At 37.0% G+C, this 13,069-nt stretch overlaps 1 protein-coding gene across 1 annotated transcript in view; it reads right to left on the reverse strand.

Moving 5' to 3' along the window:
* Positions 1-13,069, reverse strand: part of LOC135196326 (two pore potassium channel protein sup-9-like) — a 734,822-nt gene that overhangs the window by 532,725 nt on the left and 189,028 nt on the right. The window lies entirely within an intron of this gene.

Below are 13,069 nucleotides of genomic sequence, written 5' to 3' on the forward strand. Positions count from 1 at the left end.
ATATATACATACATACATACATATATATATATATATATATATATATATATATATATATATAAATCATAACAAAAGTCAAGGTAAGAGGTGAGAAAGGACTGTCGAGGCAACTCTCCCTTCTAGAAATAAATTGTGGATGGCTCATGTGAATTTCATAGAAAGGTTAAAGAAACATGTGGAGATGATGCAGCACCGGTAAAATGGTAACATCGGTTAAAGGACGTTTCCTAGCATTTTGAGGTGGCTTGGTCGTGCACAAAGAATGGAAGACTATAGTTTTGCGATTAGTGAGTATAATTTCGAAACGTTAGGAGTGGAGAAGAGTGGAATACTTAAAAGGCACTGTTGGATAATTGGCATGAAAGAGATATTTCATAGAATGGGTTTTAATACACAAGAAGCTCCTGAGAGAGCTTGCGGAGTCCTCACACACGAAAAGGCCAATACGGTGGAAATCAATGCACAAGGGTAAAATCAGGGGCTAAGCGGTTCAACTAAGAAAATGTCGCAGTAACCATTTTGTTGTTTTTCATCAGGATCCAGCTAACTGCTGTTAAGGAAAATGGCATAATGTGGACAATTTATATATATATTATATATATATATATATATATATATATATAGATATATATATATATATATATATATACACTTGTGTGTGCGTACATGAAACCAAACACAAACTATATACTGCTGCACAGACGCAGGTATTCACATAACTGGCATCCAGAGACAGTTGAAGATTTTTCTGTTTAAGTGAGCACGCTTATGTTTACCCCCAATAAAGATCTCTCTTTCTCCTTATGATGATAATGGCGAAACCTGGCAACAACTTCAAAAGGGGAGTCCTTATTGATACGGGCAGCTTCCTGATGGAAGTTAATATCCAATATATACGCTCCTTCCAAGAACCGTTGCACATCGCACTCCATAGCTCACTAGAAATGCCAGATGGATATTCCAGAAAAAAATATATGGCTTCACACACACACACAAACACACACACACACACACACACACACACACACACACACAAGACTTTTAGGGGAAATATCCCTTCAGGATGTATATTAAATTTAATATGCGCCAGACTGCTTTTTCAGTGGGACGTCACAAATTACAGAACGTCTCTGAAGACGTACCTTTTTATAGTAGGCCATACATTACAAACAAGATGTTCCAGAGACTTTCCAGAACTTCAAATTCGTCAGACATTCCAGATAATTTTCAAGAAAAAATAAACATCTTGCATGAGTCATTCAACACACATTTTCAAGTGGAACATCACACATCACGAATAAAAGGCATTCGAGACGGACTTTTCTCCAGGTAGGTTACAAGAAAAAAAAAAACTCTTAACAGATTTCACTGATGAACAGCGCGGATCTTACATGAAAGGTTACATACACTCTACAGCTGAATATCAACGTCACCATTACGAAGTTTAACTCACAAGATGCTCCAAACAGATTTTTATCTATATAATGCGCGTGACACAAAAGGTAATATGGGTGATTTTCCATTACATTCCCAGATACCAAGAGAGGTGTTCCAGATTGGTTTTCTGATAGAACATCGGATATCACAAACACTCCAGAAATGTTACCAAAATAACGTCAGGCATCATTTGCAAGGTTTTTGGAAGGATATTTTGTCATGGAAAACCAACAAAGCACACGAAAGGCTGCATTACCGTAATTTTTTACGACACTGCATCTCAGTAAAAATCCCATGCTACTCTAATTAGCTTTCCCGTAAGGCAAATACATATTTCCACTAAACAGGCCGAATAATTTGTAATCAATACCCGCTGAATATAGTGACTTAAGGACTATGGCCTTCATATTAGTTCCCTCGCCGTCAGCGGTGCGGAAATCACAGGAATTTGTTGGCTACGCATCACGTAATATCACTCGGGTTATTAGGGTGGAAGATTAATGTTCCTCGTAGTTCCGCTTATTCATGACGACGCCTGTGATTAATGGTGTTCCGTCTGCAACTGAAATATTTCGGAGTTTTGTAAGATCTTGATCTTGTCTCTAAATAGCGCGAGAAATGGACGAGCTTTTCTTTCATTGTAGTAAACAACAGAGAGAGAAGGCAATACCTTACGATTATTTCTATAAAATTCCACCAGTAGTTAACTGTGAAATTAGCATACGTAACACAGATATAATCCACGTAACATTATGTTACGTACTTGCAATAAAATTCCACCAGTAGTTAACTGTGAAATTAGCATTCGTAACACAGATATAATCCACGTAACATTATGTTACGTACTTGCAATAAAATTCCACCAGTAGTTAACTGTGAAATTAGCTTTCGTAACACGGATATAGCCCACGTAACATTATGTTACGTACATGCATAACACCTACGAATGCATTCCCACGCTGCCCATTACCAAAGGTGTTGTATCATACTAAAATCTTTGTCTTTCAAACAAGTGTTGCATGTTTTTACAAAAATCATTTAGCCATAAACTAAATATAACCTATGCGTACAGTTAGAAGTCGTAACATGATAATTGACACGAATAAACATTTATTTTGAGGAAGTACATTAGAAGATTTTCTTCGAACAAAAAGAACAAGCGTAAGTGGTAAAAAAAAATTTATTTTTCAATATTTATTTACACAAAACTTTTCTATGAGATATTTTCTATAACAGAGCGAGAAAGAGAGATAGAGAGAGTAACGGTGTACAAAGAAGAACTAGCCAAGAGGAGAGAGAGAGAGAGAGAGAGAGAGAGAGAGAGAGAGAGAGAGAGAGAGAGAGAGAGAGAGCAACGGTGGACAAAGAAGAACGAACAAAGACTAGAGAGAGAGAGATACGTATTAAGACTACAGAGATATTGCATATAAAGAGATAGAGAGCAACGGTGGACAAAGAAAAACAAAGACTAGAGAGAGACAGGCAGACAGAAAGAGAGCGATAACATATATGCAAAGAGCAAGACAAGAGATAGAGAAACGAACAAAGACTAGAGAAACGAACAAAGACCATAGAACAAAGCCTATAGAGAAACTACATATGAAGAGAGAGAGAGAGAGAGAGAGAGAGAGAGAGAGAGAGAGAGAGAGACGGTGGACAAAGAAGAACGAACAAAGACGAGAGAGAGAGAGAGAGGGAGAAAGAGAGAGAGAACGACATATATACACAGTGAGACAGGAGATACAGAGACGAACAAAGACTAAAGAGAACTTGCATATGAAGAGAGAGAGAGAGAGAGAGAGAGAGAGAGAGAGAGGATTCATCCGATTTCAAGAAACCCTAATGAGAGCCATCTCTTCGACCCTTAGCAATGTGATCGAAAAATCCTTCCTCCTCTTCTCTTTGAAATGATGGCATGAGATTGAGAGGCAAAGGACTGAATCTGTCTCTGTCCCTCCCTCATTAATGGGAATATTATTGTCATTTGATATTCGGGGAATCAATTGCTAGGTAATTTAATCAATCATAGGACGCGGAGAGAGAGAGAGAGAGAGAGAGAGAGAGAGAGAGAGAGAGAGAAGAGAGATGCAGCAACCGGGAATGAGACTGAAAAAGTAAGTCAAATAACAGAGGAAAAAAGACAGAGAGAGAGAGAGAGAGAGAGAGAGAGAGAGAGAGAGAGAGAGAGAGAGAGAGAGAGAGAGAGAGAGACCGAAAAATAAAGAGAGATGAAGTGGCACAGAACGGAAGGAACGATAGCATGAAATAAATAATAAAAGGAAACCAGAGAGAGAGAGAGAGAGAGAGAGAGAGATGTAGCTGCTGGGGATGATAAAGACTGAAAAATTAAGACAGCTACTAGAAGAATAGAGGTATAGAAACAGACAAATGAATAGACATGAAGTGGACATCATAATAAGAGGAAACCATACAGAAATTGAGAGAGAGAGAGAGAGAGAGAGAGAGAGAGAGAGAGAGAGAGAGAGAGAGAGAGCAATTTTAGCATGCAGGGAAAAGTAAAACATTACTTCGCCTCATTAATGAGAGAATTATTGCCTTTCGATTTTCCACGAATTAATCGCTTGGTAAGGTAATCAGTCAAATCGCAGGTGAGGGAGGGAAAAAAAGATGGGGATAAAGAGCGTTTAGGGTGTTTGCGAGGTTAGTTAATTGATAAACCGACTTAAGTGATAATGAATGAGAATTTAAATATATGTACGAAATGTATGAAATATAACAATCAGGTGTATCCATTTTAGGTTCCTCATCATTTTTATTTTCCGGGTTAATGAGAATTCTATAGTACATTCCCACATCTTAAACTACTTTTTTATTTGTTAGTCTTTTCCCGTTTTAGCTTTTAGAGTTAAAGGTCCTGTTTCACTTGAGAGTTTTTGAAAGAGGTGCATGGAAAAGTTTCTGTCTTATCAACAAGGTTCCTACCCTGATTTGGGACTTGATTCAAATTTGCCGCAGACTGCTACTCGCAGTTGAAAATTCTCAGACCAAACTTATGCTTTGTAAAGCACTTCCACAGAACACTTTCATCATTTCTCCGGGCAAATCGTATGAGAAAATGTTCCTGTTTCCAATCATGATGAGTCAGTCATGAGCACATAAGAGCTAATCGATCAGATCAGGATCTTACTCTCTTTCTATGCTTCCTTAATTCTCGAATCTTACCCAAGGTAAATGAGCAGCATTTTTTCAACATAAAGTCACTTCTCAAAATGACGTGACGTTAAAGTAAAGCAAACAAAACCCACTGCCGTAACTGTCCTATTATCATTAAGAAGTCTACCGCGGGAAACCGGTACAACATCATAAACTTGCACAGAAAGTTTATGAGAACTTTGAGCAAGGAAAGGTTGTTGCAGTGATGTACATTTAGCTTTGTGGGAATGTTTGCTTTAAAGTATACTTCAGCGCGTATGTCAAGGTCTGTACTATATTTCATTCCTTGTTTCATGTTTGGCTTTCTATATTCATCTCCAGGGTCAATTTTAATGCACTGAAATAAATCCAGTCTGTATTTGAACATTGATTGTCACTGCTCCAATTTAACGATGAACTATTAGGCTCCAATAAAAGACAAAATATACAATCTCAAAGTGATGAAAATTCACTTGAATAGCTTTTACGTGGAAGAAATGCTACTTCCATTTCAGTTGTCAACTTTCATATCAAAAAAACTTTAATTTCCAACAAACCTCCCACAGAAGGGCGCAGACCTACAAAGAACCACCAAATAAAATAAAAGGTATCTAATTGTATTATTGCTAATGCTGACTTTTTAACAAAAATATCTAAAGCTGCCGACCATTTAAAACAGGAACTTAAAAGTAAGTTTATCGTAGTTCAAAATTCATAAAATAACACAGGGGTTATACTGGAGATCCTCAAATAATATATTCAGTTTGAAGCCCCCTGACCAAATCCGGGTATACAGCAGGTTACCGCAAAAACCAGGATAAGGAATTCGCTTGTGGGGGATACCTTCAGAGATTCCTTCACGGGTTGATTTACGGACTATAGAGACTGAAAAAGTGGAAACCTTTCGAAGGCGAGGACCACTTAATGTCCCACAAGATGGGAAGGGAGGAGAAACAGATCATTACAAATGTTGACGACCTTGGCTACAAACCAGGAGGAGATGCTGTGAACAGCAGGGAAAGTTTGGGTGCTGGATTTCTTGCTTTATTCCATTGTAGTTCAGTATTATTGACATTAATCATCATCCACTAAAATGGCTCTTCTCGCTTTATTAATATTTTCGTCCAAGTTTTTGCCATCAAATCTTTATTACTTTACAGTAAGGACCGCTGACTGCCCTAATCACTTGACACAAATATAAACAAAGTTCTCTGACTTATGAAGGCCTTAATTGCATGTTTACCCCGTAACGCAAATTCAGCCTCATTTAATGTTATTTTTGCTATGCAGCTCAGGAAGCAAACTATTAATAAATTTTGAGTTACGTCACTGGTTCACTAAAATGAAGCAAGAATTTTTTTAAATCTGTGAAGAAAAAAATGACATTTTACTGCCCCCTCCCTGAAAAGATAAGATAATACTGTTCACGGGAAAGGATGGCATCAAAAACATCTTTTATAAATATACCAAATTAAATTAATCCACAGCTCTAAGTCTAGGTTTGTTAAACCATCACTTCTAGATATTTTCAAGGGGATTTCACACGTATACAGGTTATTAATCCACATCTCTAAAAAGTGAAATGAAATGAGGTTAAAGAATTACTTGTTCCATTATCTGACATGTGCATATACTTGGTAAATTTTTAAACATGCTGTTAATTGTTTAACAGAATTAAACCATAGATTTATTATTATCATTATTTTTATCTCCAAACTAGAACTACAAGAGAGACAAAAGAACAGACGAAAGGGGGACACAAGAGAGGGACACAAGAGAGAACTACCAAGAAAAGACTCATTGATAACAGTGAAGAAAAGAAACATATGACATCGCCAGCAGTGAACAGTATTCCTAATAGTGTGATTTGTCGCAGCCAGCCTTGAAAAGGCAGACACTCATAAATATATTATTATGCAAATGTGTACAGATAGGTACACACACATACATACAAATATATTTATATAATTTGTTTGTATTTATATGTGCACACAAATAAACACACACACACATATATATATGTATATATATATATATATATATATATATATATATAGATATATATATATGTATATGTATGTATGTATGTATAAGGAGAGAGAGAGAGAGGAGAGAGAGAGAGAGAGAGAGAGAGAGAGAGAGAGAGAATGTGGAATATCCATTCTTCTCCCAGGAACTTGAAGATTTCTGGGCCGTCATTTCCTTTCGCTCTGTTGCAAGAGTGACAATGGGATTGTTGTTTGGGCTCAGCGAAATTTAATGGGAACCTCAGAAATCTCCCTCCCCCATTGGCACTCAGATGCCTTCCTGCTATTGTAGGGACGTTTCTTTTTCATGGACTCTGGCAGAATTTTTTCTTGGTGGATACGCTGACTGAATTGTAGTCTACTCGCGTCCATTTAGTATTTCACACACACACACACACACACACACACACATATATATAATATATATATATATATATATATATATATATATATATATATATATATATTTGTGTATGTGTTATGTGTGTGCATATAGATATATAAAAAATTATGCATATATATATATATATATATATATATATATATATGTATGTATGATATATATACTTTACATATACATGGTTGCAACGTTTAGTGTTCTATGGGATTTTTATCTTCGGGTGTGTATATATATATATATATATATATATATATATATATATATATATATATAGAGAGAGAGAGAGAGAGAGAGAGAGAGAGAGAGAGAGAGAGAGAGAGAGAGAACATCGTGTTTAGCCATCCCACAGGAAGCTTTCAGTTAAATTAGATTAAAACGCAAGACCTTGGGAAGGAGAGACATATCCGCTCACACAGTTTTGGGAACACCTTTCCCCCAAGTAGTAGCCCAGAGTTAAACATGGTTAGTCTCGGGTTGGGGGTGGGGGGGGGGGGGGGGGGGGGGGGGGGGGGGGGGGGGGGGGGGGCCGGCGGGTGATTACCTGCCATCTAATAAATTCTCATTTCGTCACATACGTTCAAAAGAAAATCTCAGCAGTGTTGCCGAAAGAGTTCCTACTTTTCAACGCTTTTTAGTTTTCTGTCTGCCATCAGATCTTTCAAAGTACTGAGGCTACAGGGCTGCAAATAGGTATGTCGATCATCCACCCTCAAGTCATCAACCATACCAATTTGCAGCCCTCTAGTCTCAGCAAATTTCATTTGATTTAAGGTCAAATTTAGACATAATCGTGCTTCGATATAGGACAGGCCACCACCGGGCTGTGGTTAAAGTTTCATGAGCCGCGGCTCAAACAGCATTCTACCGAGACTACCGAAATGATAGATCTATTTTCGGTGGCCTTGATTATACGCTGTAGCGGCTGTACAGAAAACTCGATTCCGCTGAGGAACTTCGGCGTATTTTTTTACTTTTCACTGATGCTTCAAAATAATACCTTTTAAAATTTATACTTCTCAAAAACGTAGCACAGATGTCTAAAAAAAAACCATGCGGGTATTATTCAATGCATTTTTTTTTTTGCTTTAATTGAGTTGAATACGCAGTACTTATAATCTCATTACCATAAAAAGCTCATTAAAAAAAAAGCAGACACCGAACAGAGTAACGGGATAAAGGCAGTTATATGAATATGTTATTTCATTATAGGAATTCTAATTGCATTTTTATTATCGGACTGAATTTAATTGAAAAAATACACAAAAACGTATAAAAATAATACTGCCTTCTTTAGTATGCTAATTTACTTTAGTATTAATTGAATTTCGTAAGAATCTCTATTCTTTGGCATAATAATGCAATAAACATTAAAAATATTGAAGGATAAACTGTTAATATATTTGTAAACGTAATGTAAATTAAACAAAAAAGAAATATATGCATATGCCTTTTACAGTAACACATTTCAGATGGATTTTGGTTTTTTTAATAGCCTTCACGCCCTTGTTTTGTTCCCCATCAAATATTTATTATACATTCCATATTCAACAGAATATTAATAAGTCAATCATCATAGCGGAGTGACAGCCGAGACTGTGTGTTACAGCTATATTCATGGTTTTGGTATTGGAGTTTGTTAATCAAAACTTTCACATAAGTTCGTTCAGATCAATCTCTACTCTCTCTCTCTCTCTCTCTCTCTCTCTCTCTCTCTCTCTCAACAGAAACAAGAACAAACTGGCATCAAAACAATTCATATGTTCGTGTCCGAAGGCACTCAACGTCCTCTCCTTTCAATTATGTCTTCCATATTTGATTCCAGCATCTGTGTTGGTGTGTGTTAGTCTTGGGCCGTCTTTGATGTTGTATTTAGACATCTCACGCCGGGTGGCGACCATCTGGACATGTCACGTTCTCAGTTCCATCTATCGGAAGTTTGCAGAAATGTATTACCAGTACCACGCACTCCTCTATGCCTGACCTTTTCCTTGTTCCTTGCTTTCTCAAAATAACAATTCGTGACTGTCCCTCCAGAGCCTATTTGGTGACCTCGTGGTTTGTTTTGTCATGCAAGGATTACATGCTCTGCTATATTGGTTTCTTGTTTTGTAGATCACTTGACCATTCAAAATTTTGCTTCCTGTTAGGTTTTGTGGGTTCTACACTTTTAAGGGTAAGTGGAAGTGTCTGAGTGAGTGGTGGTGGGTGCTTCATCTGCAATAGTTAATTATCATCATTTCATGGCTTTTTGCATTTTTCCCGAAGCATGAAACCATACCTAATAACTCCTTTAAAACGCATGACATTTATTTAAAAAGTCGATCCCGTAAAAATACGACCTGATTTTTCTAAAAAAAATTTATTTCTCGACATTGAATTAAGATAGAATCCTCAAATACCTTTCCCCCATTGTTAGCTAAAAGAGGTTAATTTTCAATCAACACTAGGTACTATAGGAACTTTAGAGCTAAATGGACTTTGGATGGTATAATTCCTCGTCGTAGCCGTTCACCATGAGCTATTGCGTACCAATCCTATTAGATAAAGACAGTTGGAATGTTTCTAATTTTAAAAATTGCAATTCTGAATTTTCACCTAATGTAAAACGATGCAGTTCCTAGCTTTAAGGAAGTCCTGAAGCATACCATTTTGGGTATAGTTGGTAAGAGTGTAAATGTTATAGCTCGGCTTGTCTCGCACCATACTCCCATTCCGTGACCCACTGCGTTTATAAAATAAAATCCTTGTTAATTCTAAATAATATTGTATCATCAAATATTTTTTCTCAACGCACAAGATCATACCAGAACTTACATTCCCTATCCAGCTGAGATACCTTGATGACATTCTGCCCAGTACCCAGTACCTATACACAGTCTTTCATTTCCCGCACCAACAGTGACACACGGCTTCCTCTCGGTGCCAGGGATATTGATTCGAGTATCCTTAAGAGAGGCTCTATTGCTGCTTCAAAGAGGAATGTACCTTTTCCCCTCATTTCTCTGAGTTATTTATTCCTCCAGAGGTGTTGAATTATGTATACATACCCCCTGTTTGTTTATTTGCCTTATGATATAAATGTTCTTCTTGCTCTTTTTTTCTCTTGTTTCCACTATATTTTGTAAACTGTTTACTAGTTAGTTAAGGATGTGTTTACTTATTTTATTTATTATTTGTAAACACTATGATTACATGTCGTGTTACAAAATTTTTACAAACTTTAAACTATTTTAGACTTTTATTATTGCTGTTATTCCATTACTTTCATCATTCAGGATGAGTAAGAGCTCTTTTTTGCGTATCAAATCCTAATATACTGTAACAGATACACTAAAAATCAAACTTCGAATGTGGACAGTTGTCCTCATAAAACTTAATGGTTTCAAGTTCATTTCTAACCATTCCAGATTTAATAATTATTATGATTATTATTATTGTTGTTGTTGTTGTGCAGTTGTCGAATTAGGGAAAAACTGTCCAACCTATTATGCCAAAAAACAACAAATGTGCAGGCTATTTCAAATGCAGTAAACATTTTCACGGGAATGAAAAACTAGTATTTGTTGACAGACTACTTTACATAAATCTTGGAAGCTAGAAGAGTTCATTAATAACTAGTATCATTCAAAAATTCTGAGAATTCGAGATACAACTTAAAAAAAAAAAAAAAATGTTTCTAGGCACTCTGCTCGGCTACGAAAACTATCCCCTCTGCTTCATAAGAGGAAAATGGTGTTTCTAATCCCTATCCCTTCTGCTTCATAAGAGGAAAATGGTGTTTCTGATCCCTATCCCTCCTGCTTCATAAGAGGAAAATGGTGTTTCTAATCCCTATCCCTCCTGCTTCATAAGAGGAAAATGGTGTTTCTGATCCCTATTCACTTCCTGCTTATAAGAGGGAAAATGGCTGAATCACTCCTGTCATAAGAGGAAAAATGGACTCCCTGCTTATCAAGAGGGGAAAATGGTTTTGGATCCCTCTCGTTATAAGAGGAAAATGGTTTTTTTTTTTTTTTTTTTTTTTTTTTTTTTTTTTTTTTTTTTTTTTTTTTTTTTTTTTTTTTTGTTTCTGTTTTATCCCTTTTTTTTTTTTTTTTTTTGCTTTTCATATCTATCTCCTGTTCTGCCTTCATAAGAGGAAAAGGTGTTTCTGATCAATATCCCTTCTGCTTCATAAGAGGGGAAAAATGGGTTTTTTCCCTGATCCCTATCTCCTGCTTCAATAAGAGGGAAAATGGTGTTTCTATCCCTAATCCCTTCCTCCTTCAAAAGGGAAAATGTTTCTGATCCCTATCCCATCCTGACTTCATAAGAGGAAAATGGTGGTTTCTGAATCCCTGTTCATAATCCCTATCCCTCTGCCTTCATAAGAGGAAAATGGTGTTTCTGATCCCTATCCCTCCTGCTTCATAAGAGGAAAATGGTGTTTCTAATCCCTATCCCTTCTGCTTCATAAGAGGAAAATGGTGTTTCTGATCCCTATACCTTCATCTCTACTGTTCATAAGAGGAAAATGGTCTGATTTCCCTATCCCTCCTGATCATAGAGGAAAATGGTGTTTTCTAATCCCTTCCCTGCTTCATAAGAGGAAAATGGTGTTTCTGATCCCTATCCCTTCTGCTTCATAAGAGGAAAATGGTGTTTCTGATCCCTATCACTCCTGCTTCATAAGAGGAAAATGGTTTTTCTGATCCCTATCCATTCTGCTTCATAAGAGGAAAAGGGTGTTTCTGATCAATATCCCTTCTGCTTCATATGATGGAAAGGGTGTTTCTGATCCCTATCCCTTCTGCTTCATAAGAGGAAAAGGATGTTCCTGATACCTATTCCATCTGCTTAATAAGAGGATAAAGATGTTTCTGATATTTAGCAGTTGTATTAACCTCTCAAGGAAGCGGTCTAATCCCTTTGGCAAACTTTTGGTAAACACATTAAACCTTGCTAATCGCCCTTTGACTTGGGCGAGAGTTACTCTTCATTAAGCTGCAAGAAATGTCGCCAGTTTTATTCAATGTATGCGTGGCCCTACTGTTGATTTATCTATTGCATAATATTGCTGGAAGTAATTCCTTTAAAAGTATGTCTATTTTTTATAAACATGTCGCAGTTGTTTTCCATCATCTTGGAGATACAATTCCTTCCTAATGAAAATTCTCGAGCATACGTCTACAAATTCTATAAAGGGTAAGGAGGCCTGACTATTTTCCCCCATCATCACTGACAACAAAATAAGGATAATATGGGAAAGTACAAAATGACATAAGGGTTATGAATGCCTAGATATTACTTTCCAGAACTCTCTCTCTCTCTTTCTCCTATCTATATATCATATTATATATATATATATATATATATATATATATATATATATATATATATATATTGTGCATGCTCGACACACTACTCATAAAGCTTCATCCGTCAATCTGTGGAAGTTTCCAACACAGATTCATCCTTATTTCAGCATGCTTTAGGAAGCATATGTCTGTGTCCCCGGTCTAGCTTTAATCCCAAGGGAAAACTCACTGGGCAAATGTGAGTCTTGCATTATATGTACATATATAAATGCACAGACACCTGCATTTACTTCTTCTCTTTGACCGAATGCCTTCGACATCGGCTAGGACGGGTCAAAGAGTAAGAGCCGAAAAGCATGCTCACCTATCGCCCACCCCAAAAGGCAACCCCACCCTTAACCCGCCCGCCCCCCACCAAGAGAAGTCGTCTTTTGCTTAATGGAATAGAGATGTATTCTCGTTATAGGAGTTCGACTTGTATACTACAAAGAAAGTCAGAGAGTCCGCCAGTGCATGCCTGCTCCGCCTCTCAGGTTTTCTATGACAGGGCGAACCTACCCTTTGCCATTTCATGCTTTTGTGCTCCCAGTGCCCGCCCATCAGCAACTATTGTTAGTGCTGTCTACCGCATAAAAGGATACCCTTAGCTATCCGACTCAGGTCCAGTTACAGGAGCCATTGTAACCCTCGGGTTTCCTTTTTTTTTCTTTTTTTTCTTACTCCAAGCTTTAATATCTGGGGTGGTCCGGAGGAAC

Source organism: Macrobrachium nipponense, chromosome 17 (genome assembly GCF_015104395.2).
Source record: "Macrobrachium nipponense isolate FS-2020 chromosome 17, ASM1510439v2, whole genome shotgun sequence".
In the NCBI taxonomy this organism is placed as follows: Eukaryota; Metazoa; Arthropoda; class Malacostraca; order Decapoda; family Palaemonidae; genus Macrobrachium; species Macrobrachium nipponense.